Here is a 19,547-nt window from a genome sequence, read left to right as displayed (position 1 = left end):
GTTGTGGAGACATCCACTCCAGCAGCTTTATTTGAAAGGCACAGTGAGGAGAAGAGCAGCAGGCAGAGGTGGCTCCAAACACAGGCAGAAAGAGGGAGAGGCCTGGGCAGGCCTCACTTCGCTCTGGGTCAGGAGAGCAGTAGACCTCAGCAGGGGGAGAGATCGGCGCAGACCTCGCAGGAAGCGGCCCGGTCTGTGGGGGAAGGCTTAATCTTTACCTTCATCTAACAGGCTGTCCCTCGGGTGGGCTTGCTCAGGCACCGGGCTGCACATAGAGGTTCCCGAGCATATCTAACTAAGGTCCTCAGACAGCAGTGGGGAAAGCTGTGAGGTAAGAACAGTCTCTCCCCGTGCCCAGCCCTTGTTCCTCGCCGGGCCCAACCCTTCAGGCAGCTGCTCTTAGGCACTGCAGGGTGTTGGCACAGGACTCGGGATGTCCTCTCGGCAGTCCCATTGCCTCCCATGGGGGCTGGGGTAGAGGCTACCTGGACCCGTGTCCTTTCCTTGTCTCGCTCTTTGACAGCATCACTTTGTCCTCTTCTCTCCTGTGACTGATGTCAGTGGCTGGCTGTTTGGGGTGTTTATTATTTTGCTCTGTCTGTAAGTTTCTCCATTTATTTCTTTGGGCTCACGTGGAGGAAGGCTCTGGGACTCTGCTCTGTTCGTCCAGAAGTCTACTGCATTGAAGACAAACATGAAAAGCGCTCTGGCTCCTATTGTTTCAGGACGATCATTCAAAGCAGAGCACATGTGAGAAAAGGGAACCACGTTGCTCAGCACCCCAGAAAGTCAGTGAAACAAGCTGCTTCTCCCACGAGGCCCAAATGCCTTCTTGGGAAGGGAGCGGAGGGGAGGGGCCACGCTGCTGGGGGAGGAGAGAGAGGAGAGCGGCCACAGCAGGAGACTACCTGACCCTTGCAAGGGCTTACAGAGCCTCTAACTCGTCCTAAGAGTGGAGCCCACCGTGACAGGGCTCTTGTCGCTGGGAGCTGTCACAGAGGCTCTGGGCAAGATGGTAACAGGGAGTGTGAGGGGGAGGGGCCAGCTGGCTCCATGGCCTGTCTCCCTCCCCACCTGATGCACCCTTGCCACAGACCTGCTCAAAGCCTTCCCTGTGTCTGCCTCCTTGCTGAGCTCAGCCGCCGAGGACTGCCGTCACCAGTGACGCAGCTGTCCTGCAGCTTCAAAACACCAGGCAGTGAACCTGGCTCAGGGGATTAGGAATTGTGACAGGGTTGCTTCAGAGCATGAGTACAAGGACAGGTCACAGCCTCACGGAGTCAGCCTAGCATCAGGACCAAGGAAGAAAGGAGGAATGAACATGCACTCTCTCCCAAGAGTGTACAGGCATCTGGAAAGTAGGTAGAAGGCTATAGGGAGCGGGATCACAATGGCAAGGACACCAGAACTATCCCCCGAGGGACAGGACAGTGGGCATTCAGCACATGTGGCCCCTGTCCCCTAAAGGACAGGACACCGGGCATTCACCACACACACAGCCCTGTTCCCTGAGGGACAGGGCACTGGGCATTCACCACACACAGCCACCCCACTCCTAGCCCTGGCTTCTGGGCTGTCCACGAGATGGTGGAAAAGGCTCCCCTGGTACCAGATAGATTCAAGGTCAAAAGTGTGCACATTTTAAGTGGAAGCTACCCACTTAAAATAAGCTTGCGAGTTGTCTTGAGAGCTCCCAATCTGGTTCACAGCCAGAAACTTCCAAGTGCAAGTCTCAGGAGCTCTGCAGCCTGGGGCCAACTCCTGGACTTTCTGAGAGTCTCACATGACTCATTTGACAACTTGGACCAGAGCTGTCCACCACTCACAGAACCGTGAGCCCGCAGAAAGTGTTTGGAGCGCAGCGGAAGACCTGTGCTGGGGCCTCTGGGTTTCCTGGGGTACGAGCTTCTCAATGCGCCATGAGGCAGAGACTGCAAAACCTGTGCCCAGTCCTTCGTTCCTCCCCTCCCTGCTTGCAACTGCAATTGTCTATTCTTTGAGCTTCCAGCTTTTCCAGCCTACCCCACCAGCTGCTCAGTCACAGGAGCCTACGGCAGAGCAGAAGGGACAGCAGGAAGGAGCGATGGTGAGTTATTGTTTACAGCTTATGTTTGCTGAAAGGTTGGAAAGAGGAGAGGGAGGGGACAGGCTGTGTCACCATTATAGCTGCACTTGGGCAGTGTAGACGCCATTGCAAAGATGAGCTGAACTGAAGGGCTGGGGGAAGCGGTCATCCTTAGAGGCTTCCCAGAGAAGAAGACAAAACCCAGGGAAGCATCCAGAAGGAGCAACTGAAGGCTCAAGGTCTGTCCCTCATCCCTGGCTGCCTGAGGCTCCACCTAGCTGCTGGCCTGAGATTGGCCCTCGCTCAGTGGCCTGCTCACAGCATCTTGCCAAGTCCTTTCTTCCCTCAAGGCTTTCTTCCTTGGCCACATTTCCTCGAAACCACTTTCTAGGCCTCACATTGTTCTGAGGAACTGGTTGGCACGTTGTGCAGACAGCAGCTTCCGAACCTGCCAGCAGAGGCACAGGAGTGTGAGTGCCATCATCTGTGAGGAAAAGGACCCAGGCCTAGGAAATAAGAATCTCAGGGTTCCATCCTACAATCAGCAGCTGCCTCAGTTTCTACATCTGCACAGTCATCATCCCTGCAAAGACCCTCACAGGACTAATGTGAAGTCAAATGAAGCAAGGCCTGTGAGGGGAATGTCCCCATCAGGGCCTGTGCGGGGAATGTTCCCACCTACAACTGTGAGGGAATTATTCATATCCATGAAGTCTTTTATTTGTTTTTGAGGTAGGGTCTCACTCTAGCCCAGGCTGACCTGGAATTCACCATGCAGTCTCAGGGTAGCCTTGAACTCACGGCTATCCTCCTACCTTTGCCTCCCAAGTGCTGGGATTAAAGGTTATCATCACACCCAGCCCGGTGGAATCTAAATGTGACCTGAAGAGCCATGTTTCTCTGCTTTTGTGCCTTGTCTTGTTCCTTGGCTGATTTTCTGGCATACCTAGTGGACTTCATTATTTGGAACTTGTTAGCTTAGGAAAGTCCTGTCCGTCTGGAATCTGAATGAGATGCTGGAACAGGCTTGGAGTTGTCTTGAGGGCTCCCAATCTGGTTCACAGCCAGAAACTTCCAAGTGCAAGTCTCAGGAGCTCTGCAGCCTGGGGCCAACTCCTGGATTTTCTGAGAGTCTCACATGACTCATCTGACAAAAGGGGTTATTATATCTGCTCTGTCTGCCTGCTGAGCTCTCAAGAGGTCAGCTACATGTGAAAGGGTCTACTCAAGGGTGAGACAATGGTCATGTGCTGTGTAAACACAGGGTGCTCTTATTCTCTTATTGGAAAAATAAGCTCTCTAACTCAACTTGGCACTGCACCCATATTTTGGGCTTAGTGTGGGCTTGAAAGCAAAGACGAGATCTTGGGATGTTTTCTGGGACACCTGAGAGTTAGTGCACAGAGAATGACCCGTATTACTAGCTAAGCACTATGGTTGGAATGTGTCCCCCAAAGTTCATGTGTGGAAAACTTCATCCCAATGCAACAGATGCAACAGTATGGAGAGAGGGCAGGTCAGGAGGCGCTGCCATTGTGAATGTGGGAATGGGTGAGTGTTGGAATATGGGAGTTGTTTAGTATGGGAGTTTGTTCCTGATAAAAAGCTAAGATTGATCCCTTTTCTCTTGTTCATGTGTGCCCAGGTCCTGCTATGCAGATGAGGCTAGCTTGGAACTTGGTTTGTAGTCCAGGCTGGTCTACAAACTCATGATCGTCCTACTTAAATCTTCCACGTGCTGGGGTTATGACTGTGCCACCAAGCCCAGCCTTTTTGATTTTTTTCTTTTTTCTTTTTTTTTTTTTTTTTTGAGACAGAGCCTCACTGTGTAGCCTAGGCTGGTTTCAAACTGATGATCTTCCTACTTTTTCTCCGAAATGCCGGGCACAGATGTGCTCCACCATGCCCTCTGCCCTCCTGCCGTGGAACAATGCAGCAAGGCCATCACCAGATGCAATTTCCCTAGTCTTGACCTCCAAGGGCCCGGAACTGTGAGCCAAGGAAGCTTCTGTTCTTTAGAAATTACTCGGTTTCAGGCACTCTCTTAGAGCAACACAACATGGACAAAGACCACAGGGTAATGGTGTCATTGTAGTGGCAGAGGTTGTATGTTTCAGAAATGAAAGCAAAATAAGTTAAGTCACAGGAAGAATGATACAAACCAGAAGGGAGGGGCTGGAGTTATGGCCCAGCAGGTAAGGCATTTGCCTGCAAAGCCTGACGACCAGGGTTTGATTCTCTAATATCCATATAAAGCCAGATGCACAAAGCGGCCCATGTATCCAGAGTTCATTTGTAGTGGCTAGAGGCCCTGATGTGCCCATATTCATTAACTTATTTATTTTCTTTTTCTCTCTCTCTTTGCAAATACACAAATAAAAACAGAAACCAGAAGGATGGAGTAAGGCAAGACTGAAACTGGAAAGCTTAGAGTGAAAGTGAGACGGGATGGGGCTGTAGAGGAGAATGGGGTGCTATGGAGGGGTCTGAAGTGCTGAAGAGGGTTGAGGCACTGTGGAGAGGTGTGAGGGGAAGGCCTCTTACTCTGTCAAATAAACAAATAAATATAAAATTTTTTTTTCTCAATTTTCATTAACATTTTCCATGATTATACAAAGCATCCCATGGTAGTACCCTCACTCCCCCACCCCACTCTCCCCTTTGAAACTCCATTCTCCATTATATCCCCTCCCCATCTCACTCAGTCTCTCTTTTATTTTGATGTCATGATCTTTTCCTCCTCTTATGATGGTCTTGTGTAGGTAGTGTCAGGCACTATGAGGTCATGGATATCCAGGCCATTTTATGTCTGGAGGGAGCATGTTGTACGGAGTCCTACCCTTCCTTTGGCTCTTACATTCTTTCCGCCATCTCTTCCGCATTAGACCCTGAAGGTGTGATCAAGATGTTACTCAGTACTCCAGTCACCTATTTCCAGCACTATGATACCTTCTGAGTCATCCCAAAGTCACTGCCATCTGAAAAGAGAAGATTCTCTACCCAAAGTGAGAATAGCATTAATATAAGGGTATAAATATTAAGAGAAGTGCTTACTGGACAGTTTGATAAGCATAGTATATACATTTTTCCAGACATCAGCAGATGTTACACCCTTAGGGCTCATGACTATCCCTGTTTTAAGTTTTCAGTATCAGGGATGTGTTTCCCCCCCATGGAGCGGGCCTCCAGTGCAATATAAAATATTTTTAAAAAATTTTAAAAACACACACATAGAGAGAGAGGGAGAAAGAGAGAGAGAGAGAGACGCATGCCTGTAATCCCAGCACTCAGAAGGTTGACATGAGTTTAAGGCAACCTAAAACCTTTGTGTGAATGGTGGTGCAGTTTACTGAGTGGGAATGACTGGGGCAGGAAAATTATAAACAAATCAGTGTCAGGCACTAGATAGTATGTGTTGTGTAAGTAACTGAAGACATGCATTTGGAGCTCAGGGTTGTGTTGAAGCTAGAGAGATAAACCCAGAAGCAGGGCCTGGGTGAGGTCACCCGAGCTGGTGGGCATCTGGGGAATCCCTGAGGGATTCCACCAGAAGAGAGCAGAGGGAGGCAGGGTGTGGGGAAAGAGTGTGAGGAGGTAAGAGTAGAGGCCAAGGTGTGATGACCCTCTGTAGTACACCTCCAAGCCCTGCTCACAAGCTTCAGGGAACTCATCTTTCCTGAGTAATAGTATCCAACTTCTGCATGGGCCCAGCTATAGCTCTTCCGGTGTAAGGACATGGCATGAAGTGTCTGCACAAGATTTCCACTGCTGGGGCTGCGTACCTGGTGAGAAGACCAAAGCTGATGCTGCCCAAGGAGTGGGTCTAGAAATCCTTGGCTTTTAAGGCCTGTTCTAGCCTCTGGACAGTGGGGAGGAGGGGGAAATGCTGGGCTTTTTTAGGCCTGTTCTAGCCTCCAGACAGTGGGGAGGAGGGGGAAATGCTGGGCTTTTTGAGGCCTGTTCTAGCCTCCGGACAGTAGGGAGGAGGGGGAAATGCGGGGCTTTCTGAGGCCTGTTCTAGCCTCCGGACAGTAGGGAGGAGGGGGAAATGCTGGGCTTTTAAGACCTGTTCTAGCCTCCAGACAGTGGGGAGGAGGGGGAAATGCTGGGCTTTTAAGACCTGTTCTAGCCTCCAGACAGTGGGGAGAAGGGGGAAATGCTGGGCTTTTAAGGCCTGTTCTAGCCTCCTGACAGTGGGGAGGAGGGGGAAATGCTGGGCTTTTAAGACCTGTTCTAGCCTCCAGACAGTGGGGAGGAGGGGGAAATGCTGGGCTTTTAAGACCTGTTCTAGCCTCCAGACAGTGGGGAGAAGGGGGAAATGCTGGGCTTTTAAGGCCTGTTCTAGCCTCCTGACAGTGGGGAGGAAGGAAGGGGAACAACAGGCTGCCAGTCTTGGGCTCTGGCAGTAGCTGTGCCACACCCAAAAAATCAGAGCATGGATGGCTGTGCCTGCCACCCATGTGCACAGAACTCCATACCTCAGGCACCTGGCTGCCTGGGACAATGACCTGTGCAAAAGCAAGCACTCGGTACACAGTAGCTACAGCAGGTACTAGACCCATTTAACGTCTGCCATTGTTCAGTGAGGACCTTGAAGCTGCAGGGCAGGCATGCACACAAGAGATAAACCAGTGGCTGTAGTTGGGTGCCTATGTGTGTGCTGGGGCTTGAACCCAGGGTCTCTTGCATGCTGGCAAGCACTCTGCCACTGAGCTACATTCTCAGCCTTCCTGTGGGTTTTTTTTTTTTTTTGGTAATTTTGCTGTTTAAAACAACCCCCAAGAGGTTAGAGAGATGGCTTAGTTGCTAAAGTGCTTTCCTGCAAAGCCTAAGGACCCAGGTTCAATTCCCCAGGACCCACATAAAATACACAAAGGTGGTGCATGCATCTGGAGTTTGTTTGCAGTTGCTAGAATCCCTGGTACACCCATTCTGTTTCTCTCTCTCTCTCTCTCTCTTTTCTGTGACACTCTCCTCTTTCTCTCTCCCTCTCCAAAAAAAGAAAAATTAATTCTTTTAATTTAAAAAATTATTTATTTATTTATTTGACAGAGAAAGAAGGAAAGAGAGTGAGAATGGGCGTGCTAGTGCCTCCAGCCATTGCAAATGAACTCCAGACGCGTGTGCCCCCTTGTGCATCTGGCTAACGTGGGTCCTGGGGAATCGAACCTGGGTCCTTTGGCTTTTCAGGCAAATGCCTGAACCACTAAGCAATCCCTCCAGCCCTTTAAAAAAATTAAATGGCCCCCAAGTATAGGGGAGCGGCCTAGATTAGACTGTGGGAACAGCATGATCAGGAGATATGACTGCAGGTTTAGTGGGTTCTGTGTAATCGCTTTGCCTCTTATGATAACATTCCTTAAGTACACAGGACACTGCGCTCTCCACTTTTTGTCTTATCTGATGCGTTCGTCTCCTGGGGCTTCACTGTGAGCTGCTAGTAGCCAGAAACGCTTCCTTCCACCCACCAGGAGTCCTTACTCAAGGTGCCGGCGAGTCGTCCTCTTCTATCTCCTTGCTTCTGGTGACTTGCACAGTCCTTGACGTTTTCTGGCTTGGTGTGTCCCTCCACCCTTAGCCTCCCTCTTCAGTTGCCCTTTTCCCTTGGTTTCTTGGTGTGTTCTCTTCTTAGAATATCATCATTGGGTTTAGGGCCTACCCTGAGCCCAGGATGACTTCGTCAAAAGATACAGGAAGTTTGTCTTCTGGGGCTAACAAGCTGGGATTATGTAAATCTGGGACTGGCAGCAGTCATGCCCCTCCTGCCCCAGAGCATGGAGGAAGAGAAAGATTCCCAGCACCCAGGTAAAATGCCAGGCACAGTGGTGTGCACTTGTAATTCTAGTGCTTGGGAGGCCCAGGCAGGCAGACCTCTGGGGCAAGCTGGTTATTTAAACTAGCTGAATTGGTGAGCTCTGTGTTCAGTGAGAGATCCTGTTTCAATAAAATATGGTGGAGAGTGACAGAAGGATACTCCTGACATCAACCTCTGGCCAACACACACACACACGAGAGAGAGAGAGAGAGAGAGAGAGAGAGAGAGAGAGAGAGAGGGAGAGGGAGAGGGAGAGGGAGAGGGAGAGGGAGAGGGAGAGGGAGAGGGAGAGGGAGAGGGAGAGGGAGAGGGAGAGGGAGAGGGAGAGGGAGAGGGAGAGGGAGAGGGAGAGGGAGAGGGAGAGGGAGAGGGAGAGGGAGAGGGAGAGGGAGAGGGAGAGGGAGAGAGAGGGTGGGAGAGAGAGAGAGGGTGCAAAGAAAAAAAAATCCATAATCAAAACTCCCAATTTCTTTCTTTGTTTTCTTGTCTTTTTTTTTTTCAAGGTAGGGTCTCACTCCGGCTCAGGCTAACCTGGAACTCACTCTGTAGACCCAGACTGGCCTCAGACTCCCAGCAATCCTCCTGCCTCTGCCTCCTGAGTGCTGGGATTAAAGGTGTGTGCCATCATACCCCCATCCAATTTTTTTCTTACATTCTGTCTATATATTATCTAACACTGGTTCCAGCACAATGCCTCCAGAAAACCTTTCCTGACCAGCAGCTCCTCTTTTCCCAGTTTCATGCTACTCCTTGGTTCCCATCATATCTGGACCCAGCTCCATTCTATCCTGTGGCAACTATACCATCTACGTTGATTTGCCTCTGTCTACCATCCAACCAAAGCTCCTCCGCCCTTGCTGTCCTCCCCATGCGGCACAGAAGAGCTATGCAATGTCTGATGAATAACAGGCCCGCAGTTTCTGTGTGTTCAGAAGGCATTTTGAGTTTGCACATCTCCTAGGAAGACCAGGGGCGGCGGCAGAAGGCGAGGGAGCAACGCTGTCAGGAGCCTAACCTAGGAGGGAAAACAAAAGCACGGCCAAGACTGGGGAGCTAAAGAGGGCTCGCTTTAAGATTTGAAAGCCCCACCGAGCGTGTGTCTATACCGAGAAAAGAGCCTGTGGAGAAGGAAGGGAAAAATCCAGAGTGTAGGGCAGGGCAAGGCCGCAGGTGGATGGGGACTAACATCAATCACCAACAGCAGTTCCAATGTGATATAAGGGGCACCGGGCATCGGAGCTGCATGCGCTCCACAGTCCTCAGGCATTTGAGCTGCATGCATCGAACAGCCCCCAAGGATCTAGGCTGCAGGCATTCAGCATCCCGTGAGCTAGCGAGGCTGGGCAGCTCAGGCCGCTGTCATATTTCCATGGGCCCCAAAGCACAGGCTTCCTCTGTTCCATTATCCTCCACCTCCCAGTAAGTGGAGCCCATTGCTGGTGTTAGGGCCTCCCAGTTCTTTGGCCCTCCAGCGAAATCCTGCTGTCCGTAACTCGCTGGCCAAGTTCAAGGTAATCCTTGGACTGTTCCCTTGTTGTTGGTGGCGGGCCCAGGAGATTAGGTTTCTGTTGGATAATGTTCGCTCCCTTTGTTCAAGGTCATGAGATCCTGTAACTGGAGGAGCATGGGTGTAAATTATTAAGGAAATCTCAGGCTCTTACCAGGGCCCAGTGATTTGGATATACCCTGGGTTTGAAACCTGAGAGGACTCGGCCCTTGGGTGGCATATTTGGGATTGAGCAGCCTCTGTGCCTGCCATGGATTGAGACCCAGGGGCTGGGGCCTCACCCCAGACCTGTGCGGGATGCCTTGTGCAGCTGGGGGTTGCTCAGGAAGCACATTAGCTTCAGGCCCTCAATGTATTGGAAGACGAGGAGAAAGCGTGCTTGCCTCCGAGCTGGCAGGGCCCAGGAGGGGTATGGCATCCTCTACAGAGAGGCTTAGCCTGCAGTGGGAGCCCTGCTCTCTGTCCTCAGGAAGCTCCTGGCCCATAGAGCCTGTTATCTGTCTCACACGCATGCACACCCACATATCAGTGTCATTAGGGACAACAGGAGCAAAGTTCAGAGGAGGCGTGTAGGCATGAGTCAGAGGCCAGCACTACCCACACTGCGGCGGGACTGCGGACCAGGGAGGAGTGGGCGAGGAAGTTGCCCCTCCCCAGAGGACCCCTGAGCGCCAGTGCAGAGCACAGCGGGAACGCGCAGACTCCTGAGGCGCCAGGGCCTCGTGCGTGTATGTGGGGAAGAGAGAAGGGGGAGGCACAGAGAGGCGGGGAGCCCAACATCAGCTTCTCCTGTGTCCTTTTGATGTTGCCTATCAGGAGGCAGCCCCTGTGTTGGCTCAGAGCTCTGTCCACCTGCCATTTGATACCTGCTATCACACTCAGCTATGGCATTTGAGAGGCAAAGATCACTCTTGTGTGCATGTTCTCACGTGCACTTAACAGGCGTGAGATGCGACTCAACATGTTTAGACATTTACATGTCCATTTGTACATCTGAACGTGGATGTGGCCACCTGATATCCTTCCCATCTCCACCAGGTGGTCTCTGTGTGCCTGTGTGTGTTCTGGGTGCTCCTCCGGTCTTACACTCCAGACCACAATGACATCAACACCCCTGATGGGCACTGAGCTACGTGCCACCGGTTCCCCAGCTTGGCCCAGAGCTGAACACGTGCCTTGCTGTTCAAACTCCCCTCGAACCTGTCAGCCCGACAATCCTGCGCCAGCGCGGCCGAGAGGCGTGCCTCCCCGGCATTGCTTGCTCATTCCTCAAACCATCGCCAATCTCCCGCAGCCAGAAGCAGATAAGTGACATGAGGCTTCGATCTTCACGAAGCCAGTGCACACACACCAAGGTCATGTGAAGTTCAAAGGCAGACTCACTTAGGCCTTGAATACAGAACAAGGAGACAGTGCCCCCAAGGAAGCCTTCTACACACGTGTGGCCCCCAGAACTAGGAGGAAATCAAACCGTTGCCTTTCGCTATCCAGTTCGCGGAGATCTGTCACACTAACCACAGGGAATGAGCATGACTCACACAGGTATTCATAAAAGCACAAGTGCAACTCAGCACAGAAAGGTCTTGATCAAATGGTGATGAATAAATGGATATACACCTGCAAACAGACTTTTACTCATACTTTTGCCATATGAATAAATGTAAAATGTGTCAAAACTCAATTTTCATTGGGTGGTGGCACCTGCCTAGAACCCCAGCACTCAGGAAGCTGAAACAGGAGGAATGCGGATTTGAGTTCTGAGTCACGTAGCAAACGCCTGTCTCAAATCAGCAAACAGAAACAGAAACACTGACTGTGAGACCGAAGCCGTGGCTGGCGTGGCATGCCCAGCTGTACCTGCTCCAGGGAGCTGAGGCGGGACTACCACACGTTCAAGTGAGTATCAGGAGAGCCACGGCTGCGCAGTGAGCCTCGGGATAAAACAAACAAACAAACAGAAGACGTGTAAACCCAAATCTATGAAATATCTGGAGGAACTCATAAGAAAACCTTAATGGTCTCCGGTGAAGGTTACTTAGCTATGATATCAAAGTGTGACCCATGCTATTTTTTAAAAAATTAATAAATTGTTCTCCTTAAAGTTAAAATGTTCTGCTTCTCATGAGACACTGTTAAGAGAATGAGAAGACAGTTCTAATATCTAATAAAGGAATTAGCCTGACAAGGTGGTTCATGCTTATAATTCCAGCACTTGCAAGGCTGACATAGGCAGATCATCATGTGTTTGAGGCCAGTTTGGGATAAGGTGAGACCCTGATTCAAAAAGCCAAAAACAAACAAACAAACAACAACAACAACAAAAACGGATATATCAAACTCATATTGATTCTCCTCCCTCTGCCTCCCGAGTTCTGGGACAAAGGCATGCACCACCATGCCAAGTTTAGGAATTATATATTTTTTAATTCTCAAACTTAATCATAAACAAATAAACCTTAAAAATAGGAAAAGATTCTACTTGACTCTTCACCAAATGAGACTAACAGAGGAGAGGTAAGCCCATAGAAGATACTCAAAACGGGACTGGACAGATGGCTCAGTAGTTAAAGGCTTTTGCTTGCACAACCTGTTGGCCTGGGTTCATATCTGCAGCACCCACATAAAGCCAGATGCACAAAGTGAAGCATGTGTCTGGAGTTTGTCTGCATGTTCTCTCTCTCTCTCTCTCTCTCTCATATGTATACAAATAAAAGTACTTTAGTTTAAAAAAGATGCTTGTGGGCTGGGGACATGGCTTAGTGGTTAAGGCTCATGCCTATAAAGCCTAAGGACCCAAGTTCAATTCTCCCGGTCCCACATAAGCCAGATGCACATAGTAGCATATGCGTCTGGAATTCTTTTGCAGTGGCTAGAAGCCCTGGCGCACCTATTCTCTCTCTCTCTCTGACTATAATAAATAAATAAAAATAAAATCTTTTTTTAAAATGTTGCTCGAGTCTGGCATGGTAGCACATACATTTAATCCCAGCATGGAGAGGTAGGAGGATCGCCGTGAGTTCGAGGCCACCCTGAGACTCCATAGTGAATTCCAGGTCAGCCTGGGCTAGAGCAAGACCTCACCTCGAAAAACCAAACCAAAACAACAACAAGAAGAAGAAGATGCTCAAAGTTATGAGTTGTGAGAAAAACACAGAATCATGAGAGGCGCTGCGATGCCAATGAGGATGTCCTGGTTAAGCCCAGCCAGGCAAAGGCTGGCGCGTGAAGACAAGGGGCTTTTCACGCACAGCTGATGCGGCTGCGAGCTGGAACATGGTGAGGTAGTTCCTCAAGAGTGCATGGGCCTGAAGGGGGGAAAAACAGGGTCTTCTCTCCTCAGCTTTAACGCTCTCAGCCAGCATATACTCACGTTAACAAAAGATATGTAAGTCGAACTCTTTCCCTTCAAAACTGTAAACTTGAAGTTAGCCCTCTCCTCCCATAGACCACTTCTGGGTGGGTGATTTGTCCCAGCAAGGAGAACAAAACAGGGACATCAATTAGCGGAGGCAGACTGAGGCCCGGATAGGGGCTCCTAGGCTGGCCGTCCTTAGCACTGAGTGGTGTGTGAAGGGCTTTCTACGCCCATGGACTCTTTGTCCACAGACTTAGACAACCCTGCATAGAATTTGTTTTAATGTAATTTTGGTGCTGGGCATGGTGGTACACACTTTTAATCCAGTACTCAGGAGACTGAGGTAGGAGGATTGGCATGAGTTGAGGCCAGCCTGGGCTACATAGTGAGTTCCAGGTCAGCCTGAGCCAGAGTGAGACCCTGCCTCAAAACAAAAATGTGCTGGAGAGGTGGCTGAGCTGTTAAAGGAGCTTGCTTCCGAAGCCTTCTAGCACAGGCATCACACAAAGCCAGGCGCACAAAGCGGTGAAAGCATCCACGTGCAGTGGCGAGAGGCTGTGGTGCACCCATACACGTTCTCTCCTTACAAACAAATTAATAAAAATGTTTTTAGTGTTGTTGCTGACATACACTACACATTCATGCTTTTCTGTACTGAACCTGTGCCAGCATCTTTTTTTGTCATTATTTACTAGATAATACAGTGTATCAACTATTCACTAGAGATGGTTTGACATGTCCTGGAGGATGGATGTAGGTTGTATTAGACCTCAGGGTGGTGGGCTCCTGGAACCAGTCCCCCGAAGACAGTGAGGGATGGAGGCATCATCAATCCTCAGATCACACAGCTCTGGAGCCTGGAGCTGAGAGCCCTCCGTGACACGCCCATGGGGTTAAGATGGTTTGAACCAGGTGTTCCCCATAAACGCATGTGTTCTGAATGCTTGATCCCCAGGAGACGGCAGTTTGGGAAGTGGAGCCTTGCTGGAGGAGGTGTGTTGCTCAGAGTGAACCTTGAAGTTCATTAGCCCCTAACTTGCCAGGTTGGTTCATCTCTCATGCCACTGTTGTCTGCCTGCTGTGGAGAGCTGATGTCCAGCCTCTGCTCATGCTTTCCCCTATCATCATGGAGATTCGCTTGAGACTGTAAGCCAAAATGATTATTTTCCTCACATAAGCTGCATGTATGTGGTTGGGTGTTTTGTGCCAGCAACAAGAAGGGAGCTGCAGGAGGTGTCCTGCAGAGTCATTGTTGAGAGGAACGGGCAGCCCGTGCTGGGCTTTCCTGAGGACACAGATGCAGAGCCAATAGGGTGCTGAGGGTGCGTGTGTCAGGGGGAGATGGGAGAGGAAGTCACAGCACAACGGTGGAGGCTACCCCAAAGCCTGGGGCCCAGAGGAGCCTGACACTGAGACACACTGAGAGAGGCCTTCCGAGGCCTCTGTGAGGAGGTGTGCTAGGGCCTGTGTTCAGTGAGGGGCCCACAGAAGGAGTGCGCACACCCTTTCCCTCAAGGCAAAGGAGCAGGGGAGAAAGGCATCCCATCCCTGAGTGGGCAGGGACGGGAAGAAAGGGTAGGAACAAGAATGCGGGTGTTTCTGGGAGCTGAGCGCATAGAGACCTCAAACCTCCACCTAGCCTCATGTGTCTTAGAGGTGACTGAGTCCTGGTGGGGGTGGGGGGGCAGGTTCCTGCTCACACATCACTCCCCGTTACACTGAGGATGAGTCCACCATTTTAAAGTCTACTTTCTTCACAGGAGGTTTTAGGTGGGTTTCAAAAATCCAGGCAATAAGGGATATTTATTACACTGGAAAGGTGACCCAGTGGTGAAAGGCACTTGCTTACAAAGCCTGATAGCCTGGGTTCGATTTCCTAGTACCCATGTAAAGCCAGATGCACAAAGTGGTGCATGCATTCGAAGTTCATTTGCAGTGGCAAGAGGCCCTGGAGCTTTCATTGTCTCCGTCTCTCTCTTTCCCTCCCTTCCTCCTTGTAAATAAATAAAAATCTTTAAAGAGAGATACACAAGGCTAAAGAGATGGCTTAGTGGTTTAAGGTGCTTGCCTGTGAAGGCTAAGGACTCAGGTTTGATTCCCCAGTACCCACATAAGCCAGATGCACAAGGTGGCACATGAGCCTGGAATTCATTTGCAATGGCTGGAGGCCCTGGTGCACCCATTCTCTCTCTCACTTTCTCTCTCAAATAAATAAACAGAGATACATAAATAAGAAAACAGAAGACAATAAGACCAGAGAACATAATATCTGCATGTAAGTTCCACAGGAATAGAACCCTTCCTTCCCCTCTTTCTTGGCACGTTTCTTGCTGGGGTATTACCTATTTTGCCCTGCCTCAGGAAGACCAGTGAAGAAGTCAGAAAACTTCAGGGAATATTCTGGAAGACTTGCCAGTTATCTCTGCAGAGGTGGAGGAAGGAACCAGAGCCCACTGCAAAGAGAGACCTGTCTGCAGCCAGCCAGGTTATCCCTGAGCACACAAGCTCAGGATCCAAGGTCACCACCTCACCACTGCCCAGAATTCCATCCTAGAACAGGGGATCCCTGCTCTGGCCTATATGTGGCTTTCTTTATCGGGGACAGAATGGCCCTGACACACCCAGCCAGAAACTCAGCTACTCCTGTCCCAGGGCAATTCCACTTGTGTCTCCCTTGCTGAGGCTGTGCCTGGGCCCTGTGTGGAAGGAGGATTGCCTGTGCAGCCAACTCTGGGAGTCTTAATGACAGGGGAGGCCCTTCCAGCATTACCCTTGAAAGTTCCTGGCAGAGAAGAAGGGCAGGGCACACAAGTCCTGGAAGGGAGCTGTGTGTTTGCGTATCTTTCTTGGCCTGTCTGACCTGCTGGGGCAGCTGTCCACAACAGCACAGAGCTGACTCTCCTCGGAGGTTTATTATGGCTTAGAACAGCCTCTTATTTGGGGAGACAAACACAGGTGCTTAAAGGAACAAATGATCAGAGGCCACAGGAAACACTCAGAGTTTGTTTGAACTCTCCTTGGCAACAGGAAGCCTCTGGGGGCCTAGGGTCCTCCTTGGAGAACTGGGGAGCCCACCCTTGCAAGGGCACCCATCTGTCATCTTGCCCACTCCCTACCTGCCCACTGGTGCCCTCTGCTCCCCCATTTCTGCCCATGCCCTTCCTTGTTCAGATCTCGCTGGAGGCGCTGGTGCTGTGCCTCCTGGTGTCTGGTGACATTTGTCGATGCAACCTGATCTTCAGGCTGCAGTTCCTGGGGCCAGTTGAGGTCCAGATTCCTGACAACCTTTGTCCCATAAGCCTTCATGCCCAGGAGGCACAAAGCCAAGCAGCATCTCTGGCCTCACCAGTTCAGCCTGCTGGGCAGAGGGTGAGGCAGCCAGCGGGTCAGCCAAACAATTCCAGGGAGAGCTCCAGTTACCCAGAGAACTAAGTAACCTCCCAGCACCTAGTGCTCCCCGTGCTATGGGAGGGAGGCCTGCTCTCCACGACACCTTGGAGCACATTCATTATAATAAAGTTGTAACTAGCTTACGTTTGTGGTACTTGCACCAAAGCCCTCCTTGACACTTGACGCACGTTACCCCACAGTTTTAGAAGCTGGTACTGAAAGGTAAAGGCTATTTTTAATCCCCTTATTACAGAGAAGATTAAGCCTCAGTAAGCCAGAGGCCATCCTCAAATGGGAGTCTGCCTGTCCCCTGAAGCATGTTCGTGGTGACCAGCGTTCTCAGATTCCAGGAGTGTCTGTGTCCCTGGGAGGCAATGCAGAAGCCCAACTGGGCTCTGCCCCAGGACTCCTGATTCACAGGTCCGCAGGCTGCACTTTTCAAAAGCTTCTCGGAAACACTGTTGGATTAGGCCTTGCCCTAGTAGACTGCCCTACAATGCACACACACCCCAAACTTCCTGCAGATCACCTGGACTTTATCCAGGAAATGCAGCCACTGAGGGCTGTCATGCATCCCTGCCTTCTTGGCCCAAGAGCTCCCTCTCCCAGAGGAGGCAGCAGTTGACTCCCACGGTGGTGCTCAGAACAGCTCTCATGGTAGCAAACATCAAACTGCACAAGGTCATTTTTTAAAATTTAATTTAATTATTTGGGAGACAGAAAGAGGTGGAGGGCAAAAGAGAATGAGAGTACCAGGGCCCCTAGCCACTGCAAACAAACTCTTGATGCATGTTCCACCTTGTGCATCTGGCTTACATGGGTATTGGGGAATCGAACTTGGGTCCTTAGGCTTCTAAGGCAAGTACCTTAATTGCTAAGTCATCTCTCCAGCCCAACCACAAGGCCATTCTTTGCATAGTTGGAGCCAGTGTGCGTAGGCTTCCAAACAGGGACGGTCAGGGTCCACCTGGTGATGAGACCCCAGTAGTGACTCTGCTCCTGTCGAGACAGTGCCAATTTGGGCTGTTTAATGAAGGAATGATCTTTGCTTCCACTACCTCCATCCCTCAGTCCCTGCTGTGTCCCCAGAACCCAGAACAGTGGCTAGCACAGAGGTTGGGGACAGGAAAACAAATGGACAGATGGACAAGCAGATAAAGAGGGGAATTAGCAAATGCAGGCCGTGGAAGGGGCAAAGGAGACTGGTTGGGTGGAGCTGGGGTAACGTGGCTGGCGTGAAGGTGTAGCTGGCGGGCCTTCCCTGGCAGTAATGTGGACAGAGGTGCACCCACTGTTTGGTCTAACAAGGGTGTGTGTGATGCATGGCCTTGGGTTCTGGAAGTCGAGGGGGGGGGGTGAGGGCTATAAGGGAAAGTCCACCCCAGGCCTCTTCCCCCCCCCCACATTCCCAGTCCTGCTGGCTGTCTCTGCCTGTGGATATCTTTCCATAGTATTCCTGATCTGTGAGTGAGTGTGTGTGTGTGTATCTATCTGTCTGTTTCTGTCTCCCAATTCTCCCTTTTATAAGGATTCTAGTCATTGGGTTAGAGCCCACTGAAATAACCTCATTCAGACTAAACGTAATTGTGATGGTTCTGTTCTGAGGTACTCAGATTAGAACCCCAACATATTTTTTTCTGTTTACATGACTTTTTAAAAAATATTTTTTATGCTGGGCGTGGTGGCGCACGCCTTTAATCCCAGCATTCAGGAGGCAGAGGTAGGAGGATCACCATGAGTTCAAGGCCACCCTGAGACTACATAGTGAATTCCAGGTCAGCCTCGGCTAGAGTGAGACCCTACCTCGAAAAACCAAAAAATCTCTCTATATATATTTTTAATGGATTTATGCGCAAGCAGAAAAAGAGATAGAAGACAGATAGATGGGGAGAATGGGCACGCCAGGGCCTCCAGCCGCTGCAAACTCCAGATGCATGCACCACTCTGCGCATGCACCACTCCGAGCATCTGGCTTTACATGGGCACTGGGGACTCAAACTTAGCTTTTCAGGCAAGGGCCCTAACTGCTGAACAATCTCTCCAGCCCAATATGACTTTAAAGAAGAAAAAAAAGACTATTAATTTTTTTGAGAGCAAGAAAGAGAGAGAGATTGTAAGAGTGTGGGTGTGTCAGGGCCTCTTGCCACTACAAACTCCAGACATATGCACCACTATGTGCTTCTGGCTTTATGTGGGTGCTGGGGAATTAAACTGGGGCTGACTGGCTTTGCTTCTTCCCCTCTGAGGGGGAAGACCTGGGGGGACCTGAGTAGGTGGCCAAAGGTGCTGTTCCTTCAGATCGGGGAGGTAGTGTACGTGGGCGTTCATACGCTCAGGATCCCCGAGGCTGGTAGAAAAGAGCTGAGGGCTTGAGGTGTGACGTGAACCACACTCAGGTGCCACAAGTGTGGGGTTTAGCTCTCCAACAAGCTGCCTCGGGGGGCTCCGGCCCCCTGTAGCTCTGGCAAGAGCAAAACTTGTCAGAGGAAGGAGTTTTGCTTACATTTCAGACTTCCCTTTTGGGCACTTTCCATTGCTGGTGCAGCTTACAACGCTCACTGCCACTTCCTTCCTGTGGCACAGGAAGGAAGGAAGGATGGAAGGAAGGGCATTTCTGGGGCACAGGCCCATCAGGCCAGCCTGAGAAGATGGTGTTCAGTGCATCCATCTTCCCTTGCACCTTAGGTGGCCTATTTCAAGGCCCTTCCCCTCTTGCCCCTCCCTCAACATCATTCCAGGCAGGGTCACCGCTAACTCGCTTCTGTGGTCTGCTTTTTCTTTAGGCAGGTTTAGATCCCTCATGTCATCCCTTCTACCGCCAGCTCCTCACGAGAACAGGCGCCTTTATGTAACTTATGTAAACCACTCATGGGAGAGACCTTCATACTATAGTGACGAGGAAGAGTGTGGGTTCAAAACAAGGAGGCACGGAGCCAGAGACCACTGTGCCCTCATAGCCACCAGTGACCCTCTTCTCGCCTCTCTCCATCTGCCCGGTCCCCTCCTCCCCACTCCTCTGGTCCCCTCATCCACACAGGGCTTCCACTATTACTCACCTGCTCATGACCCCACGTGCCACCTGCCTCCTTCCCAGATAATCTGTCACTGCCTCTAGGCCAGATGAGTCACCAGAAAGACTGGAGATGAGTGGGCGGGACCTCCAGGAAGGGAAGGTTAGGCTCCATGACAGGAGATGAGACCGCAGGCCTGATGAGCTTGTGGTGAACCTTGTGTCTGGGACCTGGGTGTACCTCACTACATGTGGGTGAGTGAGCAGGGCTGAGGAGGTCGCTGCGACCGTGGATGTCTGGCACACAGAAACATCCACTTATGCACCCCACCTCACCTGCCCATGCCTGGCGTCTGCCTCAGCCTGACTGCAGGCTTTATAATGAGCCAGGGAGCGCAGGCAGTG

This window comes from Jaculus jaculus, chromosome 1, assembly GCF_020740685.1.
Source record: "Jaculus jaculus isolate mJacJac1 chromosome 1, mJacJac1.mat.Y.cur, whole genome shotgun sequence".
In the NCBI taxonomy this organism is placed as follows: Eukaryota; Metazoa; Chordata; class Mammalia; order Rodentia; family Dipodidae; genus Jaculus; species Jaculus jaculus.
This window is presented reverse-complemented; position numbering follows the sequence as displayed.